The sequence below is a fragment of the Hermetia illucens genome, chromosome 3, assembly GCF_905115235.1.
Source record: "Hermetia illucens chromosome 3, iHerIll2.2.curated.20191125, whole genome shotgun sequence".
NCBI classification, from domain to species: domain Eukaryota; kingdom Metazoa; phylum Arthropoda; class Insecta; order Diptera; family Stratiomyidae; genus Hermetia; species Hermetia illucens.
Window position 1 is genome coordinate 90,622,122 of NC_051851.1, and position 23,515 is coordinate 90,645,636.

Genomic DNA, 23,515 nt, shown 5'->3' on the forward strand with positions numbered 1-23,515 from the left:
TTATTATGTAAACCATCGGCAATTCAAATAACAAAATATTTGCGCCGGGAACACATTTACATTCATAATCTGCGAGGTGGTATGTGAGTACCAGTAAATATGTATGAACTGGTAATGAGAGGGTAATAAGAGGGTTTAGGGTGAATGTAGCGAAAGCCACTATGATGGATTGGGATGCGGTAATGCACCAGAAATTCCGAAGTGCAGTAATTGCCCATTCGTAATGCAGTCTGCATTAGGAACATCATGATTGTATTGATGGGAGTCATATAATTGCGGATGAGTTAAATATGCATATAAAACGTGAAAAGTGCTGGATGAATCAACTGTGTAATCGATAATCCTGAGCTGGAGTCAAACGTTGCATCAATACACGCTGCGGTGGCTACGGTTTTGCTATGCGCCAAACCAGAATCGAGTATGCATTTTGAGAAATAAGCAAGATTGCGAAAAAAAGTAAAAGTTTGCCAAGAGTCTATTACAATGTTGAGCTTTCTGGAACGTATTCCCATTAACCGGTCGTATGCATCCGCATATCCTTCTTTGTTTGACAACCAAGTGCAAAGTCGAATCTGCGTACAAATAAGTTTATTTACATTGGATACAAGCAAATCCCAGCACCTTCATAGCAAAAGGACAACAAAATAATTCCGCATTTAACAATTATTGACACGAATTTCTCAATAACGTTTCTGTGCTGGAGGCACCTACTAGTCCTATTTTATTAAACAATCTGAAGGAAGAACAACGGATCGGAATCCGGATCCGGAAGAACATCGAAGAACAGCGTCGCCTTTCGCCAACAACATCTCTTTGCTCTCTACTATCAAAACATACTCCTGTGCTATGTGCTATTACTGGGTGTCGTGTATTTGAGTTTCCGCCAAATATCCTTTTACAAATATTTGGCAATGATTTCCATTTTTTGCTATTTGTTCAACCGACGGGAGTTTTCGCAAACAAGTAAAGTCGCGAGTTGATACGAAGTAGGACGCAGGACGAGGCGAGATGAGGGGACTGAGAAAAACTCTGTCGATTGTGATGCGGAAATAGACGGAGCGCTGCCAGAATGAGGGGCGGTGCAGAAAGGACAAGAATAATAAACATTGTCGCAGTCATCATGTCGATGTGTTTGTATTATGCGGATAATTTGGCTAGATCCCACACCTCCGTTTTTTCGATAAACAATTGAAATTAAATACTTGTTATTTTGAAATCAGTAGATACCTCGAATAAACAAGTCCTGTTGATCAAGTCAATCAATATTAACTCGAGTGTGAAAGTTGGAATGGAAAGTTACTTATATTAGTGTTAGGGGGATTAAGTGGGAAAACTGAGGCAGTCCTCCCACCGTGCTATAGCTCCAGGCAGGTATTGTCCTCTTCATCAGTCCCCATTCATTATCAAAAAAGTCAGCTGACACCACAACGCTCCTATACTACATATTTTTATTTCCCTTTGTGAAATTTAGATGCATATGTACACTTGAATACGTACAACACGGCTTCGTTGAAAACTTTCAGGCGTTAGCCCTATTTCAAGGCACATCAAAAATATTTGGCAAGATAGTGAGTTGAAGCTTTCCCCCAATCTTAATACCGCCAGATATCCATCTCGGCTGTTGAAATAGCAATTTATTGCTTAGTACAAGCCGCTTCGTGGATATTGTATGTAGACACGAAGCTTTGATGAAACAATTAACCTTTTAAGTGACTCCGTTGTTTAATTTGGCCGTAGGTACTGCACCTGCTGCACTACACCATCTGTTATGATTTCCTTCTGATTGGCATTTCCTTGCTCCAGTGAGTACATATGTGCACAATGTACGTATGTATGTAGTATGTCACGTAAACTGTTTGCAGTTATCTCCATTTCATTAAAGAGTGGAAAAGTAACCATTTCCCTTGGGGAAGGTGTTTGACTCTGCTCACATTCAAAAGGGTTATGAAAATCATTCGAAACGCGAACTTTTGTACATTTAATCGATTGCATATCATGGAAATAAAGAGCGTAATTTCGCGTCAGACTCAAAATCATCGTAACTGTCGGCCTAGTCAAGGCAGGTAAGCAGGAAGGCAATCTAAGATATTTGAGAAAACTCCTAAATATTTTCCCACTTTCTAACAAAAACTTGTGACTTACATATTGCATCCGTTTCAGGAATGAGTAAGATCCACGTATGATTAAGCGGCTTTGCTACTCAAACAATTTCGGGGTAAGAAAACTCTCCGTCGAGCAAGTTAAGTCGAGCTGTTCAGCCAAAAAACACGAGCAGACACACCTAATTTGAACCAATCCTAAGAAAAAATTGTTTTTTCAAATGTAAGGCAAGAAAATGGTATCTTTAAGAAAAATTACAGTCTTGGCAACAAAAGCATTTCGGAGTTCGTCTATATATTATCGACTTCAGACTAAAATCACCAGCAAACTCTGCAAAAGTTTCTAATTCTCTAGAATTAGAACCGTTAAAAATAACTTTCATTTTGTCTATTTTAGTGTAATACTTTTATTGATTCCCTCTTCAGCCCAAAAATATGTGAGTTTTAAGATGTTTGCTAACGAACGAATGTTTTCGCGACTATCTTCACTAGTTGAATCGGGAAAATGGGAATTACAACTGTTTGCTCGGAGAATAGTAAGTTCAACGCAAACAAACGAGATTACTGTGGTAGTTTCAACTAATATTTGCATGATTTGTTGATGTCATGCCTCCGAGCTTAACTAAAAACCTGGCTTAACATATTTTAGAAATGTAGTTCTTTGACTTGAATCACGTCGCGAGGCAATGCCACTTTTTGGAAGCATGCATGTGAAAATTCATAAACAACAGAATAAATCGTCATAAAAGGGAAGATATAAGTTCGATATCTGCGTATTTCTAACTACAACTGCTGATTAATTAATTTAGATTTACAAGGGTGATTACGCCCTCGCTCATTAGAGGGTTAAAGGAAAAGTGGCTACAACGACCATCAGGTTAACTATGGTTAACCGCGGGGGCAGCACTGTTCCCAAAATCTAATGCCGGCTTCACACGCTGCGCAATTTGCGTTGATTTTGAATCTCAAAATCGTCATCATGTGCAAGTGCGTTGCATAAGCCATAGACGTGCAACCAAGTTGTTGGTTGGCAGGAGATTGCACGTCTGTGGCCACAAACGTACAATCTCGCTGCAACCAACAACTTGCTTGCCAGCTTGGTTGCACGCCTGTGACAAGTATTAAACCGGCTCAGCACTTTTGCCGCTTACCGCAAACTAGCAGGAATCAAAGGCAGAGTTTCTTTAAAGGTTCATTTAGGATTAATGACAATTAATGTTAATGGAATCAGTGAGCGAATGATGCTTCAAAATTCCGCTTTAGGAAGATTGCCGCAATATTCTCGGCAATCGATCCATGTTTGTTTTCCTAGGAAGTGAGGTGGAAGATTTCCACACGACTATATATGCGCATATACATTTTTATTCTTTTGGAAAATTTGGAAATTGATCTAGTTTTAAATGCAACAGTGTTATAAATAAGGCCTTCATTGAGTAAGTGGAACTATTATATTTCACAAGTATATATTGGAAAACACACAAGTAAGTTTAATTCTTAAAGCAAGTAACCGAGGTATTGGTATTTCAATAGAACAAATACTTTTCCTATGTTGCTAACGGTTCATTATGCACTAGCATTAGCATGTTTCTGGGTAGTAGTCTGGTAGGCATAATTCTAGAAGAAAATAATTAGATGCATCCAAGATCAATGTGTCGAAATGTAGAAGAAAACAGTATCAAGTACTGCCCCCGCTCAATAATATGCAATGTTAGAATGAAATAAGGTGTCACTGGAAAAAGAATGCATCCACACCTCTTCTAGGTGGTAGTCAATCATTAACTTTGTATGCATTCGTTTCCTACTGGGAAACACCAAGCTCCTCGCAGCGTGCGAAGTGAGCTGGCAACTGCAATGTGGAATGAATGAGTTCGTTTCAAGTTGGCAAGGTTCGTTCACAAACTACATTTCACATTTCAAACTACATCTCACATACGAACAGGCACACATTCTTTGATTTTTGCCAAAAAGCTGACCCTCGATTGGATCGGCGGCAATCACAAGTGAACGTACATATACCATGCCAAACCGCTATCCACACGTTTGCGTTACGATGGTTTGTCGAGGTTTGGCAAGGGTTGGGATGTGCGAGATTGTCTACAAGCGCTAGCAACCACAAGCAGCCAAACCCTCATTTAAACGAAAAGTTTGGAAAAAATTACGATGGTTCAGCTGCATGAAATCTCTGCCTCAAAATAGATCTCATTTCGATATCGATATCTGTTCAATAAATTTAATAAGAGCAAATTACCATATTTTAGAAATTTACCCCCAAATCTACCTTAAATCTAGCTACTTTTAACAAAGTTGCAGAATGTCAAAACTGTGTGTTTCACGTAAATTTATCGCACTCTAAGCCATGTATGACACCATTGTCATATAAAGTGAACTCACATAAACAGTTGGGTTGGAGTTTGAAAATAGATATATGGAGGAATAGTAAAACGAGTGATTTCTCACACAAGATGAACACAAAACCTTCCAGTATTCTGACTTGATTGTTATGTACATTTCCATAAAGCGATTCTTGTAGTTGGGTAATACAAATTTACTTGTCGCTAGTGCTAAGGCCGCATCTACGAGTATTCTATCACATCACATGCCACAAACCGAACTCCGGTTCCCCAAATATCACAAATATCATCAAAATAACCGTTTCATCAATTTGATGACAAATGCGCAATGAAGGAAATATTTTATACTGGCAGAGTGACACATTTGGGCACACACTTGTCAAGAGATATAAACAGAAGCTTGCTGGTTCAGGTATAAAAGGTTTTGTGTTTTCCTATACGAGTAGCAGAACGCAGTTCTCCATTGGTTGACAGCATTGACTCGAGATATTTAAATTCTTCAGTGCTGTCAACTTCAATAACCTGCCCAGAACTGAGCAAATCAAATATCTCCGGTCAATGTCATCCGCCAATGGAGTACTGTGTTTTGAAACTGCTTCACGAATTAATGTGACCTGGATGAAGTGACATTCCACGACTGGTGTTCTTTGTGATCGACGTATCAGCGAACGTCTCAAATCTAAAATTTACCGTCTGCCGCTCTCTATAGTCCTGAGTATTGGCCGACTATAAAAGACAATGAAAGGCGTCTTGCGGTAATGGAGACGAAGTTGTTGCATTGCACTAGTGGCTTGACCCGTTTTGATCATATCGGAAATGAGGATATCCGCGATCATTAAGGGGTTGCACCCATCGTGGGAAAACTGCGTGTGAGGCGTTTTCAATGGCATGGTCACGTAATTCGTAATACCGAGAATTCACTTGCCAATATTGGTCTGAACCCCGAAACAACCATGGCTTGATATGCTGGATGGGGATTTAAAAGTCTCCCGCTTCCACCCAGATCAGGCGTTTGATAAAATAAAATGACGAAACCGATCACGACGACCCTACCCCGCTTGTGAATGGAACAAAGGCTGAAGAAAAAGAAAAAGATGTGAGGAGCGACGAGTGCATGAAAGCTCCCTGTTAAGAATTCCATTGCCCTCTAGTTTTTAGAAAGCGATTTAAATAAATCGTTTGATGGAAAGCTCTGTCAGTCAACATCATATGCTTCACACCCTGAGTTTAATATTATTAGCAAATGCGAAGAATTTAACCTACAACAGATATTAAAACGGGCTGGGGAGAAGTAGATTCCTCATGAATGGAATTTTAATATTTCATTTGAATGTCAATTATTCACGTTAATTATGACTGAACTTTGAACTGCTATAGCTTTGACACTAATAGCCCGATTTTCATGTGTATGCACCATGTGTATGTCGGTGCAAAATCGAGTACTCCTACGATGAACTTAAGGGGAGCTTTTCAGTCAATTTCTAAAAGTTGGTAATATATTATTAGTAAGTTTATCTGAGCAGATATCGGAATGAGACAAAACCGTAAAGGGCTGGAGAGAAGTAGATTCTTCATAAATACGATTTAAATATTTCACGTGAATGTCAATTATTATTTGCCTGGCTTTGGAAGCAGTTAATTTCCGCAAAATTGCTAAGTTTGAACTGTTATAATGTTAGCGTTAATGGCCAGTGGTTCATCAACTTGTGCTCAAGGTATGGGACAGCGAATCAATGCCTGACGATTAGCAACGAGGCATTATCTGTCTCATATATAAAAAGGGAGATATCACACAGTACAGCAATTATAGAGGTATCACGTTGCTGAGTACCATCTATAAGATATTCTCCACTATCTTGCTAGGCCGGATAGCCCCATACGCTCAGAACATCATTGGCCCATACCAAAGAGGCGTCACTCCAGGCAAATCAACAACAGATCAGATTTTCTCTCTACGGCAAGCGATGGAAAAACTGTTGGAATATGGACAACAGTTGCACCATCTATTCATCGACTTTAAAGCCACCTATGATAGCATAGCCAGGGTAAAACTGTACACGGCCATGAGAGAATTCGATATCCCGACGAAATTAATAAGATTGACTAGGCTAACCCTGACCAATCTGCGAGCCCAGATAAAAACAGCAGGATCGCTCTCAACACCATTCGACATCAACAACGGTCGACGACAAGGGGATGCCCTATCATGCGTCCTCTTTAAGCTGGCCCTCGAGAAAGCGATCCGTGATGCTGAGGTAAATGCAAGAGGTACGATCCTCTTCAAGTCCACCCAACTACTGGCCTATGCTGACGATATCGACATCATGGGAAGAACCGCCCGAGACGTACAAACTGCCTTCATCCAGATCGAGCAGGCGGTAATTGGCGCGAGATCTTGGGCTACACATCAATGAAGGCAAGACCAAATATATGGTGGCAATGTCAGCACCGAAGACGAATCAACCAACATCTTCAAACCGCACTGGTAAAAGACGAAGAAGAATAAGGATAGGAGAATACAACTTTGAGACCGTTGACAATTTTTCCTATCTAGGGTCGAAAATCACAACCGATAACAACTACGATGATGAAATCGGCGCACGGTTGTTATCAGCCAACAGAGCCTATTTCAGCTTACAAAGACTGTTCCGCTCGAAACGTCTCACCACAGGGTCAAAGCTCTTACTGTACAAGACAATGATCTTGCCAGTCCTCATGTATTCCTCGGAAACTTGGATTCTTAGCAAGAAAAATTGCGAACTCTTGGCCGCGTTTGAGAGAAGAATCCTCCGAAGAATTTTCGGCCCCCTACATGAGGATGGACGATTCCGTAGCCTACACAATGACGAAATCTATGAGCGAGACCATGATCGTCCGGTTGTGGATAAAATCCGGCTCAATAGGTTACGGTGGGCGGGTCACTTAATCCGTATGGATGAGGATGATCCCACCCGGAAAGTCTATCAGGGCAATATCTATAGTAGAAAAAGAAGACGAAGCAGACCCTGGCTAAGATGGAGCGATGGCGTAGGTCAGGACGCCAGACAGCTTCTAGGGATATCCAATTGGTGGACCTCAGTGTAAAACCGGGATGTCTGGAGTTCCTTATTAAGGCAGGCCTAGACCGGATACCGGTTGTTGCGCAGTTAATGATGATGTTTATGGCCAGACCATAAAATTTGGCACGTGTATACGAAATATTGTCCTCTATATTGGTAAAATTTGGAAGTCCTTGGATGAATTTATGGGGGGTTTGTCAGTAAATTTCTAAAAGTTGGTAATATACTATTAGTAAGTTTATTTGAACAGATATCGGAATGGGACATATTTTGAGACCTAGATTTCAGTTAAGCGCACTTTCCAAAAGTGAGTCCTCTCTCACTTTTTCACGCACTTGGCAATTCGCACAAAAACTAATATCAGTTTCGGAAAGTATTAACCGAGACCTTTCATTCGATACCCTACAGATAAAAAATATTAATCCCCCCTTTGCATGTAGCCCCCCTTAAACTCGACCCAAATTTATATCACTCGCTGTATGCATGGGATTGCACAGTTCCTATCTGTCCACTAAATTTCGTTCGGATCGGTTTAGCCGTTTTGGAGAAAAGTGCATGTGACAGACAAAATCTGGGTAATTTTGGTGAAAAAATAAACGGCCAAGAAGCATTTGAACTTGGAACTGTCATCAATTACATGGCAACAGAGGATAAGGGTTAACTGTTTACCAAGGCTTTGATAAGATACATATACTTTTTGAAGGTTCGAAGTAAGCCGAAAAAATTGTAAAAGTTGTGGGACTCTTTTCGATATTAATGGAATAAATATTTGGGGTGCACCCTTCAGCAGTAATAGTATGTTTTGAACGCTTCAACGGCGTTGACACCAAGTTGTTAAACCTTACAGTACAGTATGTCTACAAAACAGTATCCACACTCAATGGCCCCGCGCTTGCGAATGCGTTGGGGAAGCTTATCCAGGACGTGTATCGTTTTGTCCTCCTCCTCACAAAACCTGCAGGCAGTGTCCGTAGATATCTCTAGCTTCCCTAGGTGATAGTTCAGCCGACAATGACCAGTGAGAATTCCCACTATGATTCGGAGGTTCTTTTTGGTGAGCTTTAAGCAATCCTTTGTACGCATGGGTTCGTATCCCCCAATAAGCACCCTGGACTGCTCCATCCCTGGTAGGCCCGCCCAATATAGTTCCCTCAACCGTTTCTCTTCATTTATTAGATTCATAGCCATGAAACCGTTTCCGATTCCACAGAAGGGTTCTGGCCCGTGTAAAGGCGTCCCTGCTCCCTTCTTGGCTAGTTACACTGTTCTTTACAATGATCCGCATTTGATGTTTAACCAGCTATTGAAAGTCGGTATGAACGAACAACCACATGGAATTACTCGGGGGTAGGCTTCAATTCTTAGAACGTCAAATCATCCATTCATTGGCACCTAAAAAATCCTAACTTAACTTTCACGTCAACCGACCAAGATAACATCCATGAATTTGGAAGCAGAAGTTCGCAATCAGAGCACAAGCCAATTGATGTACTGTTTATTGAAAAGAATTGTGATATACGAAGAAAAGTGGATATTTAAAAAAAATATTTTTTTTTAAATATCTCAAAAAATAAAGATGATAGTGAAAAATTGCTGACTTAATATTTTAGCGAGGAAAAGGTCATGCATTTCACCGTTATATATGCCACCCTCTAACCCTACCCTAGATTTCATATCAATCGGTCTTTACTGAAAGAATTCTTAAGACGCACCCGGTTTTTAGCTTTAATGACTGGACTATTAACTCAGCAATAACCTTGCAGTTAGTTAGGTACCTATCCACTTTAGGACATAACCTGCCCATTCCTTTTTAAAGTTTTACGTGAAGCAAAGCCTTCTTAAAATCGATTCAATATCTATCTGTCCGTCTGTCCGAATCTGAAAAGAATCACAGAGTTGCATCTTTAGGAAATCTAGGCTTCAAAATTCATTCCATTCCAATAGCTACACAAATGAAGTTAATGGTAGTATATTATCATATTTTCGAAATTTACCCGAAACCCCCTTTTAAGCTCGTCTTAGAAATTTACAACAAACAAAATTTAGCAATATAGAGGATTTAATACTGTCTATTCATCTGTGATTTTTTCATCGTCAGAAGATACAAGGGTTCAAAGCTTACCGCTGGCTCCATCAATGCAGTTCTGTGAGATCTCCTTATTTTTCCACTTTCCCCACAGAACTGCTCTAAAGCGACGTAATTCTCTCTCTTTCTTGTTTTTTCCTGTCTGCCTTAGCTGTTCAGAATAGTTCACAACACCTTTTCAGTTTGGTTTCACGTGCCCGTAGTCTCCAGTATGAATATTTCAGATGATAAGTACCTATCTGCGACAGTCACCAATCCTGTTTGGCGGGCAGTAAACTTATGGCAATGCAATTCAACATGCGCAGCTTCCTTGGCTATATTTACGCATTTTGGACTGTATGGTAAATCGCCATGACCAAATCTATATATGTAGGTATACACAATGACCTCCATGCCCACCCAAGAATTATTTCACCTCCTAGTTTAACTCCCAGTGGCTTCCAATCCATCTTTGGATGTCTGGAATGATGCGTTATGTCCAACGACAATTTTTTGTCTCGTGCTTTATCTTTTTCCATTCTGCGATACATTCCTACTGTGTCAGCCGTTGCAACGCACGAGACTTTCCAATTGTAGTTTACCGCAGAGACGTCCTTCTTTCATGAGAATATCTATGCAAAGCGTCGCTACATACGACATTCCTAGCTTTCTACAATCTAATTTATATTCCAGCACAACTGCCCAAAGTGGAGCTGCATAGACTAAAATGGAACTAACTTTCCTTGGAATATGCTAAGGTTAGAAAATGGAGTCAACGAAATAAACCCAATCTGCATGCTTGCAGCTGCATGTGCAGTTCAAAGGGGCGCGAGGAAAAATGAATGTGGCTTTCATAAAAAGTATTAGCGAACACTTTAAAGGACTATGTAAGGAAGCTGGCTGGGAATGCTAGGTTGAAGTTTAAAAAATAACTATATCGAAAATCAAATGCGAACGCTCTCCACTGATTATTCACTTTAACTTTCTGCACGAAAATTGAAATGAAAAATTGAAGTAAAATCGAATACTCATTCCCAAGCCACACAAACTATTGGAGGGACCTTCGCCCCACATGTCGACATGAATTATAAATAATACTGGCATTATTCGAACCGATAATCTATAACAGACTACTTCCGATAGCGGAAACGGAAACTGGTCTTCCTGAGGAGAGACGAGTACTGCTACTGATACTGTTAACCTACCTGAAATATCTGTCTCACTCGAAAGGGATGCTATGCTATGATAACACTCGATATGAAAAATGCCTTCAATTCCGCGAGATGGACGAAAATGATGAAGTACCTGGTCCGTATTATTGTCTGTGTTACGATTCTGATAAAGGGCCGAAATCGTATTGAATAGCATGCGGTATTCCACATGGGTCCTAGGCCCATTCTTGTGGATAATCATGTATACCGAAATACTGACGCTAGTTCTCTCCACTTGCGAACGAGTGGGCCTTGTTTTGAAAGTTGCCTCGAGGAGGTCGAAACTTACAGGATTGAGGTAGTTTATGGCATTAGGTCCTGGTTAAAAAATGCTTGCCTATCGCTCCGAGGACATGAAGGCGCAGGTAGTATATATCACTAAGCGGAGAAAGTTCACGTCTATGAAGACTAAAGTTGAAACCCAAACTGTATAAAGTACTTACTTACATAATAGATGACCAAAAACTAAATTTCACATTACGGTAGACTATGCAACAACCAAGTACTGGTCGCAAGAATGCTACCAAATGTAGGTGGCCCAAGGTTGAGCCGTCGACACCATCGACTATCAGTGGGTAGTAGGAAAGCTAGAACGAGAAGAAAATGCCCGCTGGACCCATAGAATTATACGGGATATTCTACGGTGGATCAAACAACCTCACCACAAAGTAGGGTCCAAGCTTTTAACCGGACACGGAGTTACATATCCCCACCGATTTGGGTGGAGGAGACAAAGTTTATGCATGAATTTGAGCGGAAGGGAAAGCGTTTTTCAGACCATATTTCAAAGAATTATAAATTTTAAATTAAATGTTTTAAACGTTTATGAAGTTCCCAGCAAATAATTTTATTCAGAAATTTAGAAAATCCTGAAATTCAATGCAGCAAAAGGCTATTTTTCCACGGTTTCAGGTCAATTATATGTAAGGGTAATTTCGAATCCAGTAGATGTTCCTTCTTTTTGTGATTATTTAGCAATCGGAGGAAATTTAAAACATAAGAATATCGAAAATATATGGATAGGTAATATATTAGTAATTAAGTTCTTTTATCTTTCTTGATCTTCTTCATTTGGGAATTGATCGTAAAAGCTTTTAAAGAGGAATTTGTCCTCTAATGAAGTTTATTTTAATTCTTTAACTTCAAATTACTATTTTGATTTCCTTCTTTTCTTTTTAGACGATCATTTTTATGTTCACAATCTCGGCAGTTGCCGGAGTTTACCTAATGCTAGCGCCAAGTGTCAAGCATATCGGACCGGACAATTCTACTTACCTACAAAGTAAAGTGACTCTGGCCAGTGATAGGTTAGTGACAAGATCTACGAGAACTCACCGCCATATCGACCACGTATGGGGAATGATGTGTTTCTGCATGGTTTGAACCAGATTGTGTGAAAGTCCTAGGGCACTTAGGGAAACCGTGGGAGCTTTAGGTACAGTACTTATAGCAGAAAATATTATAGGAATTACAACCACTTTCTAGAGACTTCAAATTTCCCGAGCCGGTAACTCAAAGTTCACCTTCTTCGCCATGTATTTCCGCTAAATGTTGCAATTATCGGGGATAATAACGATAATAATATACGCGAAGTCACCAATGCGGCTCGTGATGACCTTTGCGCTCATCATGGCTAAATATGTCTACTATTCGGCACAGACTTCTAAGGTGTAGTACCAGTACCAGCATACGACTTGATATCATCTAAGTACATCAAATGTGTCAGCTCGCACTTAGCGTGTAGCTCATACTTTCTTACGAAAGCATGCCCTCTATCCTCCCAGCTATGAACAAGAGTTCAGTGCAATGCAAAACCAAAGGGAAGTTCACGAATCTCCTGAGAAGAATTCCCTCTAGTTGCTTATTCTAGAAGCCCTTTTGTTCCTCAGACGAAGTGTTATTGGTCTCGAGGTGCGCATTCCACTAATAATGGACCTTTCGAATTTGTAGAAGGTTGGTAAGTAAGTCATCGCTGTTGTGTACGAGGAATTCTGTACCGTGTTCTTTTCAAAGAAAAGGTAGGTAACTCCCGCAGTGCAGAAGGGCGGAAATTCCTCAGACGCTTAATGACGTGGTTTCTGCAGCCGATTCGACCATGTATACTGGTATGCTTTTTATTTTGGGAATTCTACATTCGATCCAGTCTAGGGCTTCTCCAGTTCTTCGAGCCATTTATGGCTTGTCAAACCTACTCTTCGGCAGAAAGTTTTTGCTTTAGTGTGTCAAGAATTTCAACTACGGTTGTCTCACTGGTGATGTCATAGTTCTGGTGAACCCTATGCACTGAATTCGTCTAACAATGGCCGATACATGCTCTTTGGAATTCGTCCCAAACCTCAGCCGAACGGTGACTTCAGCCGAACAGTGAAGAAGGGTGCTTCGGAGAGTACTGAAACTGTTGCCCGCAGTGCGGCGTGGTGTTGTTGATGCCGCCGCCTCTGTCTCCATTGACTCTTGATCACCAGTTTCCGTGGTGACCTTACGTCGTACACGCTCTTAGATGACTGCTGGGGTTGTGTCGCAGCGTGACGAATCTCTGATGTAACCAGGGGCGGTAAGATGTTGCACTTGCCCTGCCGTTATTATCTCGCGGTAGGGGCGAATGATATTAACCCATCTCCACTTATTTGAGTATTTTTCTAAGCTTTTGTGTGTGGCTCGTTAAGCGAAGTTTACCTTTTGCTCTTAATTTGTTACAAACATTACAAAATTTTTACCGAAAGCATTTCCAGTTAGCCATGCGTAGACTGCAGCACCCAGAATAGAAAAAAATGAATGGAAAAGTCAACCATTAAACAAGAAAATGGCCATAAGGATCATCATCCAACTATGTATCTTTTAACTAAGGAAGTTGGAAAAAGTAATTTTCTAGTTAACTTTAAGCATTGTCAGATAAATTTAAAGGTAGGCAGTACTCCGCATAAATTTTCCAGTTACATACATTTACATCTTATTAATCAAATCATTGTCTGCATTTCAAAATGTTACATACAAGCTCCGATCAAAATATGCCCGAACTACGATTAAGTAGTTCAGCTTACAAACTATAATTGTCAATCGTTGTTGACTATGGACTATGACTGTGAACTACTTGGAAATTCTCTATCAACTCAAACAGATTTCTGGCCACTGGCACATTGTTCTAATTTTGAATCTGAAGTCATCTGTGAAAGTCTCAACTCCCATCGATAAGAAGACAATAAACACGTTTTCGAAAATTTCCTATTGAACTTCGTCCATCCTTTTGTTCAAATTGGGTTGAAAATATTTGCTTTCGTATGACGCCAACTGATAAAGCGGACAAAGGAACTGCCTTCTGCTCTCATGATAGTGACAGTCGAAACATCATTAATGTTATCTTCTGTCTGAAGATTTTCTTGAATATTAGGGGCTATAATTCATTGGCACCGACCAAAGTGCAAGTTTTTTGCGTATGAGAAAATTTGTTGAGTTCCAATTCCTCGTCAAATCAATATATCCATTCAAAATTTCAATTTCATAGAAGAAAATTGCTGCATGATCAGATAATTTTTGTTATAGACTCGTCGAATCAAAAAATCTTTTCCAATAAATTCACCTATTCAATTGGTTTTGATTAGTATTTTATTAATATTTATCTAAGAAGTCAAGCATATGTTTCACAAGTGACACCATTTCACATATTGTGATAGAAAGGTATGGTAGCTGATCCATAGCCGAATCTCGAGAGTCAATCTACCTATGTTAACTTCATCACTGTTTTCCATAAATGGGAAAACGGCCGCCTGGTTCTTAAAATCGTACCATTTTTGAGAAGATGATCATCGTAAAAGGTTACCTCCAAATGGAAAAATATCCGTGGCAATACCATTTGTTTTCTTGTTAAGTAAACACTTTCATGAAAGCCGTCTTGGCAAATGCCATAAAATGGGTTATTCTGCAGAGCAATCATACTATAAAATATAGAATATAGATAGAGTTGTAGAAATTGATCAATCAATCCTTTGAATTGGAAGGTTTGGTGTCAATCACAAACCCTTATTAAAAGTTGTTTGACACCCTCTATCTGCATGCCGCTGTTTCTCCATCTGCTCGCTTGCAATTCACTTGAAAATGGAATTATTAGCTTTTAATTATTTTACCTGATATGGTAGATATAAATACAATTCTTTACCTATTAAAAATGTGTGCACTCCATTTCTCATTCAAATTTCCACACCATATATTTGATAGAGTACACTCAGAGGAGAAGCACTGCAAATTATAGTGGGATTTACACAAAACTTTCCAGTATCGTGGTTAATTGAAAACCTCGCGTAAACTCAAAATTATAAAATATTTCAACGGATAACTGCATGACGGCCCTTCCTAAATTCTAGGTCAAATTACGCCACTCACTGTATGCACCGCAATTCACCATTTCTACTGTGTGTGTTCATAAAGTTGTGTTAAAAGCAATAATTTAATAAAACAAAAAACATTTTGGACATGTTATGTTGGTAGGAATCTAATTTCCAATATTGTGTGGTTAATTATGACCTATATATCTTTTGTTTATGTTGAGGCTGAACTTAAGGAGGTTCAAAATAAATTTATTAAATTTAATAATGTACTATACTATCATACGTGAGAATATAAAACATCTAAGCATTATTTGAGGAAATATCGTAATGGGATATTTTCGAGCCTAGATTCTACATAGAGTGCATGCAGGAGAGGGGAGCAAACTTGTGTTTTTTTCATAATATAGCCATTTTTGGGAAATTTGAAGCCAATCTGATTATTATTAACAAGGTGAAAAAAGGAAAAACATGCAGAGAAAACTTTCCCATGAGATGAACCGTTATACCCGAAGCGTTCAGTTTCCGGTATTCCGAGCTATCACCTGTTAACGATAGTCAGCTTCCAACCCGATGTAACCTTTCTCTCTGTACTTTTTCTATCGATCAGTCGATTAGCATGACCTCGCTACATTTCTGTGCAAGAGAAATTTAAGTATCACTTGAAAGCAATCTACTCTCTAAGAGGACGGAGACAACCGTAGTTGAAATCACTCATCCAATATTTTCCTTTTTAAGATTGAGGAGCTTATGCGCTGCATCTGCTAGTACGCCACCATACGCCTTTCTGATGCTTGCAGTGGATGCCACCTGTAAACTCCGCATCTTAAACATACATAGTTTGGTGTCATCTGTGTTTGCCCCATTGCCTTCGATGGAATAGTTTAAGCGCTTTCCTTCCAGTCTTTCTTTTCCTCCCGTGATTTATTGTATAGCACTCTAACATTGTAGAATGCTTGGTGCACATTGTGCTAGTCTTTAAAAAATTGAGACAACTCACAAATTTTAGTTCCAAGCAAAACGATGAAGACCCTTCTAGATCAGACTTTTATTCATTAGTAGTGCTCCTTGTTACTTCCCCAAATTTCGCAATTTAAACGAAAAGATTCCATACCCACAGAACTTTCTCTGAATGGATGCAGCTCTCGATCATGCGACAACCTATGGTTACCTGCAGCTACCGATTATCACGCCCACGGTTCTTCAGTGGAGGTGTCCTTTTGCGCTTCTGTTATGAGTGTTTTAGGGAGCAACGTACTGGTGTTAAACATTTTCTTTCCGAGCTACTTCGAACGTTAGAGGCCACCAAGGCCATACTATCTGCTTACGAGGTGCAGGAGTTGTGAGCTATCGGCTGAGAGCCAAAAGAACCCAAAAATATAAACACTAGTAGTGAAACCGGAAGTTGGACGCTCCAGTTGTGAAAGGTTGTTTGCATTTCTTTTATAAAGACATTTGAGTGTGCATTTGTCCCATTAGTACGTAGCACGTAATACATGCATATATTATGTGAGAATATTCACCCTCGGGTGATATTGACATTCAAGTTTCGAATTTGCAACGAGGCGACCACTTTGTTAGTAATGCTTGGTAGGATCATGCCTTATGTCATAGCCTACACTCCTACAAACTTTTGTGGTGCTAGAATGAAATTAAGGGGGTTTTGTAGCCAAGTACTAAACATTAAAGTATTATACTATTATTAACTTTATTTGCACAGATATCGGTATGGAAGGTATTTTGGAACCTAGACACTATACAGTGACAGACTCTTAATTTTTTCCGGTTGTATAGTCTCTGAAAATAGGTCCGTTGAAGAAATTACCACTTCCGACCGACCGCACTTTCCACCTTTCCAACAAATACCAAAAACTAAGAACGGCTTCAGAAAATAGTAACCGAGACCTTTCATTTGACATCCCACATGACTATATTTGGTGAGAAAAAAACTTACACTCCCCTTTTTGCATTCATTAATGTGCAGCCCGAGAGCTCCTACCGTCTACTCGATCTGGATGAAGGTAGACTGAACATCTCGGGTTGTTTTTCCCATAGTATCAATATCATTAGCGTAGACCATTAGCTGAGTGGACTTGAAAAGGATGGTGCCTCTGGCATTTATATCTGCATCGTGAATCAATTTCTCCAGGGCCAGGCGAAAGAGGACGCATGATAGGGCCAATTCACTCATGGCCGTGTACAGTTTTACCCTGGCTATGCTATCATAGGCGGCCTTAAAGTCGATGAAAACATGGTGCAACTGATGCCCATATTCCAACAGTTTTCCCATCGCTTGCCGCAAAGAGAAAATCTGACCTGTTGCTGATTTGCCTGGAGTGAAGCCTCTTTGGTATGGGCCAATGATGTTCTGGTCGTATGGGGCTATTCGTCCTGGCATGAGAACGGAAAATATCTTATAAATGGTATTCAGCAAAATGTTACCTCCATAATTGTGGTGCCCATGCTGTCGGAAATCAGATTTTCCTTCCCGGCAGGATGAGCATCATCATGTATAAGGTTTCATCCTGCTGACATGTTGGTAAAACTTACGCCCCTGGTGCTGTGGTTCCTTGTACTTTTCGAGTTCACAGATCTTTCGGTTCTTCGAGGCTTCATTTTTCGTCTGTGAAGTCGCTTCTCGCCTCGACGAAATTCGTGATAATTCTTTGCGCGTGCCCGCGTTCTTTGAGAATGCTTCATTACTCGATATGCAGTATGCGTTCCGTCGCTAGCTTACATTCATCGTCGAACCAGCCATGCCGACATTTCTTGCAGTTGGGGCCAAGTATGTTTGTGGCCGTATTAATGATAACGCTCTTCAGGTGTTTGTGAAGATCATTTGTTGATGCACTATGCCAACGAGATGGTGATCCGAGTATATATTACCCCCCCGCCCCATATGTTCTGACATTCGTCAAGACAGAGAGGTGGGGCGTTCAATCAACACGTGGTCAATTTGGTTGAAAGTGGTACCGTCTGGAGAGTCCCATGTTTGTTTGTGGACCGCTTTCCGCGCAAACCTGGCACTTCCGCCAACCATTTCACGTAATACTACTAACTGTATAAACCCCAGTCCGTTATCATTGGTATCCCTATGTAAGCTATGGGAGTCGACTTGTCGCCTGAATACGGGCTGCATCCCTACTTGGCTGTTAAAATTCCCAAGTAAGATTTTGATATCATACTTAGGACAGGCTTCAAGATTCCGCTCAATTGCATCGCGGAAAGTATCCTTCTCCGACTCTGCAGTCTCCTCTGTAGGGGCGGGAACGTTAAAGATGCTTATATCTCTAAGTTTACCTTGCAAACGGAGATTACATAGCCTTTCGCTTATGCCTTCAAAGCCGATAAAGATAGATTTCATTTTCTGACTGGATGGTCACTATAATGTATGGCGTAGTGACTCTTCTCCAGGAAGCCAGTCCGTGTCTATCGCATCTCTTGCAATGCATTTACATCATCCTTATATTTGCACTGGGTATCAGCTAGCTGTTCAGCAGCATTCGGTCTGTACAGGGAGCGCACGTTTCATGAGCAAAAGCGCAAATCGTTATTCTGTTTTCGTTGCCGGGTTCGTCGTTGTAGACTCCATCCTGTCCGAGGCTCCTTCCATGGCGTCTTAACGTCGGTATTCCATGTAGGGTTGTCAGCCCTCCCCAACCCCCAACCTGGAGAACCAGTTGGTACCATTTATCCCAGTTTTCGGTGCGGGGGACTCATTAAGAAAGAACTCCCAGCGATCGCCACGTGGAGGTGGAAATAGGGTCCTTTAGTAGGGTGGTTGGTGTTGGTTCAGGAGGCATCTCCCAGGTTTAATGATACATCGTGGGTACCAATCCACGTTTCGCCCTGGGACCTATACTACCCTTTGGCCACCAGCATATTACTGGACTTTAGAAATTTGCCAGAAACTTCTCTTAGGCATACCTTGGGACCACAAAATTTGGCAACACCAAAAAGCATATACAATGACGGAAATATCAACAATATTCACAAAGCTATTTAGATTTATAGATCTACATCCATCTAGAAAAGTTATAAAATCGTCCTAATCGAATCACACGAACAGCAGTTCAGTGGATAGTTAGCTCTTATACGTTCACACTTAGTCAACATTCCAATAGCTTAGTTACGTTTATGGTCAGCTACTAGTAGCTGATTCCTGGGGCGCTGCAATTACCTAATAGTCTAAGAGCTGGCTACATGAAAATCTACATAACTCGTTGCACGTAACATTTTACTTGGAAATGGTTGGATTATTGCCGGTGAAGCAACAGCCAGACAGTCAGAAGGCCTACTGAAAGACGCCAGCGTGAGCGGGTTGTCAAACCTGTCAACTGGCTTCTTGGGCGGCTGTCTTTTTGCATAAATATCCAGCAAAGGCTCACTTACAGAACAAATATTGTCAGGAGGCTAGGTGGGAGATGAAGGGCTTTCAAAAGGTTTAAAGTTGCATTTATTTCAAGCAGCTAATTTGGTTGGAATTTCAATGAATATATTTCTTTCTCATTGTCATAAACTTGTTAGTTCGGTTTTTAATAGAAATGCTTATTCCTGATCAAACAGTAAGTAGATAGCAATTTATATTCTTTTCTTTTATTTTTTTTATGTATTAAGTAAACGTTTATTTGCAGCCTCCGTATTTATTTTTGTGCTCCAAAAAGCCTGCAGTTTTAACTTCATCATAAAAATTTAAGATTTTTTCATTGCAACTTGGCTGTCAGCTAATTTATCTATTTATTTACTCTTAATTTAAACTGCTTCAGGCTTTCCTTCAAACTCATTTCTTCTCACTGGTGAAAGTTGAATTTGCCAGTTTTAATTCTTCATAAATCCAACATGAGACCCTAATCGAAAGTAAAAGTTTTCCAAAATCAATAGAAGCTTTTATGACTTATCAAGATGAATTCAATCTGACTGCGATTTTAGTGTTTTCTGGTTATGTCCATAGGACAAACAAAATTCTGTAAGTTTTTTTTAATGTTTTTCTTTTGGCTCTTTAAACCAGTGGTACTTTTTATAAGTTTATTTTATTACTAATTTTTATCTACAAATGCTGTGAATACACATACACAGGGACTTTATTCTGAAAAGTGTAAACTATTTTTAACTAGGTGTCCTTAGAGTGTATCACCCCAGTTATATTCCATAAGTGCAAAATGGTTAGGTCCGACTGGGAGAGCTGTAGCTCAAAGCATTCAAACTTCATATATTAGGTGAATGTGTGTTCCTTAAGAAGACATGACACCGAAATTTTCTTTATTTCTTTCTTTGGAAAATTTGCAAGTTGAAAGAAAAAAGTGTAGATGCATTGATAAAACTTCGCATATTTATCACTGTTAATATAATACAAATAAAACGTTTCTAGATTTACCATTCTTATTTTGTACTTGTCGTATGAACCTGTTCTGGCTAAATTTTTAAAATATGCTAATATACTATTATTAATTTTCTTTATGCGGATTTCGGAACGGTATGTATTTTGAGGCCTAGATTTCCTTTGGATACACTACTGCAATTATTTTCAGATTTCCGGTTGGATATGTTCTGAGAACGAGACCTTTTACACTTTTTGAGGGTCATATTTTGAGATGAAACGGCGCCATTTGCTATATATAAATTTCCTAATAATCGGTTTAGCCGTTTCCGCATAAATCAGATGTGACAAACAGACAGACATCGAATCGATTCTTATGAAGGTTTTGTTTCGCAAAAAACCTTGAAAACTGTTCATTCTTATCAAATTCCGTAAGGATTGAACCTATATGGAACATTTTTTATGAAAATATAACAAAAAGGCGGCATTTAGAAAAACACACACATTTTTCAGCCCGCTTTTTAAATTTTTAAACGGTATTTTCCTTTCTCCTGTTCGTAATCCTTTGTCCCTTCGTGCTGTTCCTGCTTCCTTAGAAGCCTCAATGCTACGTTTATTCGCCTCGCCAACGCATCTCGATTATTTGCCTGGGGCAATTTGAATACCTAAAAGTTGGATTACTTTCAATATACAGGTGAAATCTTCGTTAAAAACACACGGCGCCAATCCCCAAGCAACACATTTTGAATGGGAAACCGTCGCCATGAAAATTTCATTTCATGTTTTGGATATTTTTCAATAATAAAATATCTTGTATCTGGTTATCTAATGGAGGAGGATGTTTAAAATTCTTCAGTGCGCCAACCGCTTTAACTTTACGCCAATTGTATCACCACTTTCCATCGACTGGACAGTATGAGTGTTGTGGGTTTTCATCAGTGCTAATTTGTACTTGTAAATTCTCGGAAATCTTCTTTTTTTTTAAGCAAAACTCGCTTCTGAACAAGTCTATTATCTTTATAAGGCATTTTTAACGGCATTATAGCTCCAAATTTTGAGGGCACATTGGTATACCGGCCAAATGAACCACATGTCTTAGACGAAATATTGTAACGGTCATACCGATTTCCCGCTACTTCTATGGAGCATAGGTGTTTACAAAAGTATTATATAAATATATATATGTACATATATATTGCATAAAAACATTTATAGAGCAGATGTTCTGAAGTGCAGGCAGGTGAAAGAGAAAAAGAGAGAAAATCATGAAAAATACGAGTTTTACGCGTTATGATATATTCTTCGCTAGAAATTTTTTAAACCGAATTCAACAATTATATAAAGATAAACTTATTCTTGAAGGAATTTCTATAAAAATCGATCCAGGAAAAAAAGTGATTTGGGTGTATCACATCCCTTTAAAGCGCACATTTTTGTTTGCCATTTTCGTGGGCTTTTACAAATCTGAGGACATCTCCTACAGGTAGAAACTGTTCATATTCCTCAAGAATCTGAATGCAAAATGCAGGTGAAACCCACAATCCGAGTTTCTCCTTATAGTAGTTTAGGGAGCAATGTTATGGGCCATGTTGACGTAGTACTCCTTTTGAATTCAAAAAGTCGATTAGACCTAGGGTTTTGTTCATGTCAATCGGCCAGTAAGTAGGAAAACTTGCTAATATGTGGTCAGCTTTGAGACCCCAGTTTTTAGGGATATCGAATTGGTGCACTTCGGCGCAAAACCGGGATGTCTGGAGTTCCTTATTAAGCAGGCCTAGGCCGGATACCGGTTGTTGCGCCGTTGATGATGATGAGCCTTGAACCCCAGCCGGTATGTTTGGTATTAAAATTTCTAACAACGATGCATTTGTTTTCAGAAAATTTAAGGAACTGAGTGAACTGCTTCTTAGTTATTTTATGTTCTGGGGGCTACAAAACGTTACTATGGTAATTTCCCCCGATCCCATCTGCAGGCATAGCGAGGTTCCTCAAATTAAGTCCTTATTGATTACTTACAGTGGATAATGTTTTAACTAATGTTGAATTATAGCTCTGCTGAGGAGAAATCCTCAGGGTATTTAATATCATAAGAGATGTAGCCGGAACATTAAATTTATTATTTTTTTCAGTGAAGCAAGTTTCCGATATTAGAAATAAATGAGTGTCATACATTTTCAAGAAAAGAACTTCAGCTTTGGGTTGGCGTAAACCGTTTCCACTCGAATGAGCAATTTTGATTTTATTTACCACAATCTGCATTATCGCAGCATCGATTTTAACGTTTTGTGAAAATAAAACCTTATTAAAATCGATTCACTATTTGTTTGTCCGTTTAGGACACATATTTTTGTTAGATATGGTTACACTTATTGACACGAAGTTTGGTGGAACAATTGGACCTGCGAACCCACACACTTGCAATGAATGGTGCTTCTAAACGACATCTCGACCTCAACATAGATTACGATGTACGAAGTTAATGGTAGTATATTATCATATTTTCGAAATTTACCCGAAACCCCCTTTTAAGCTCGTCTTAGAAATTTACAACAAACAAAATTTAGCAATATAGAGGATTTAATACTGTCTATTCATCTGTGATTTTTTCATCGTCAGAAGATACAAGGGTTCAAAGCTTACCGCTGGCTCCATCAATGCAGTTCTGTGAGATCTCCTTATTTTTCCACTTTCCCCACAGAACTGCTCTAAAGCGACGTAATTCTCTCTCTTTCTTGTTTTTTCCTGTCTGCCTTAGCTGTTCAGAATAGTTCACAACACCTTTTCAGTTTGGTTTCACGTGCCCGTAGTCTCCAGTATGAATATTTCAGATGATAAGTACCTATCTGCGACAGTCACCAATCCTGTTTGGCGGGCAGTAAACTTATGGCAATGCAATTCAACATGCGCAGCTTCCTTGGCTATATTTACGCATTTTGGACTGTATGGTAAATCGCCATGACCAAATCTATATATGTAGGTATACACAATGACCTCCATGCCCACCCAAGAATTATTTCACCTCCTAGTTTAACTCCCAGTGGCTTCCAATCCATCTTTGGATGTCTGGAATGATGCGTTATGTCCAACGACAATT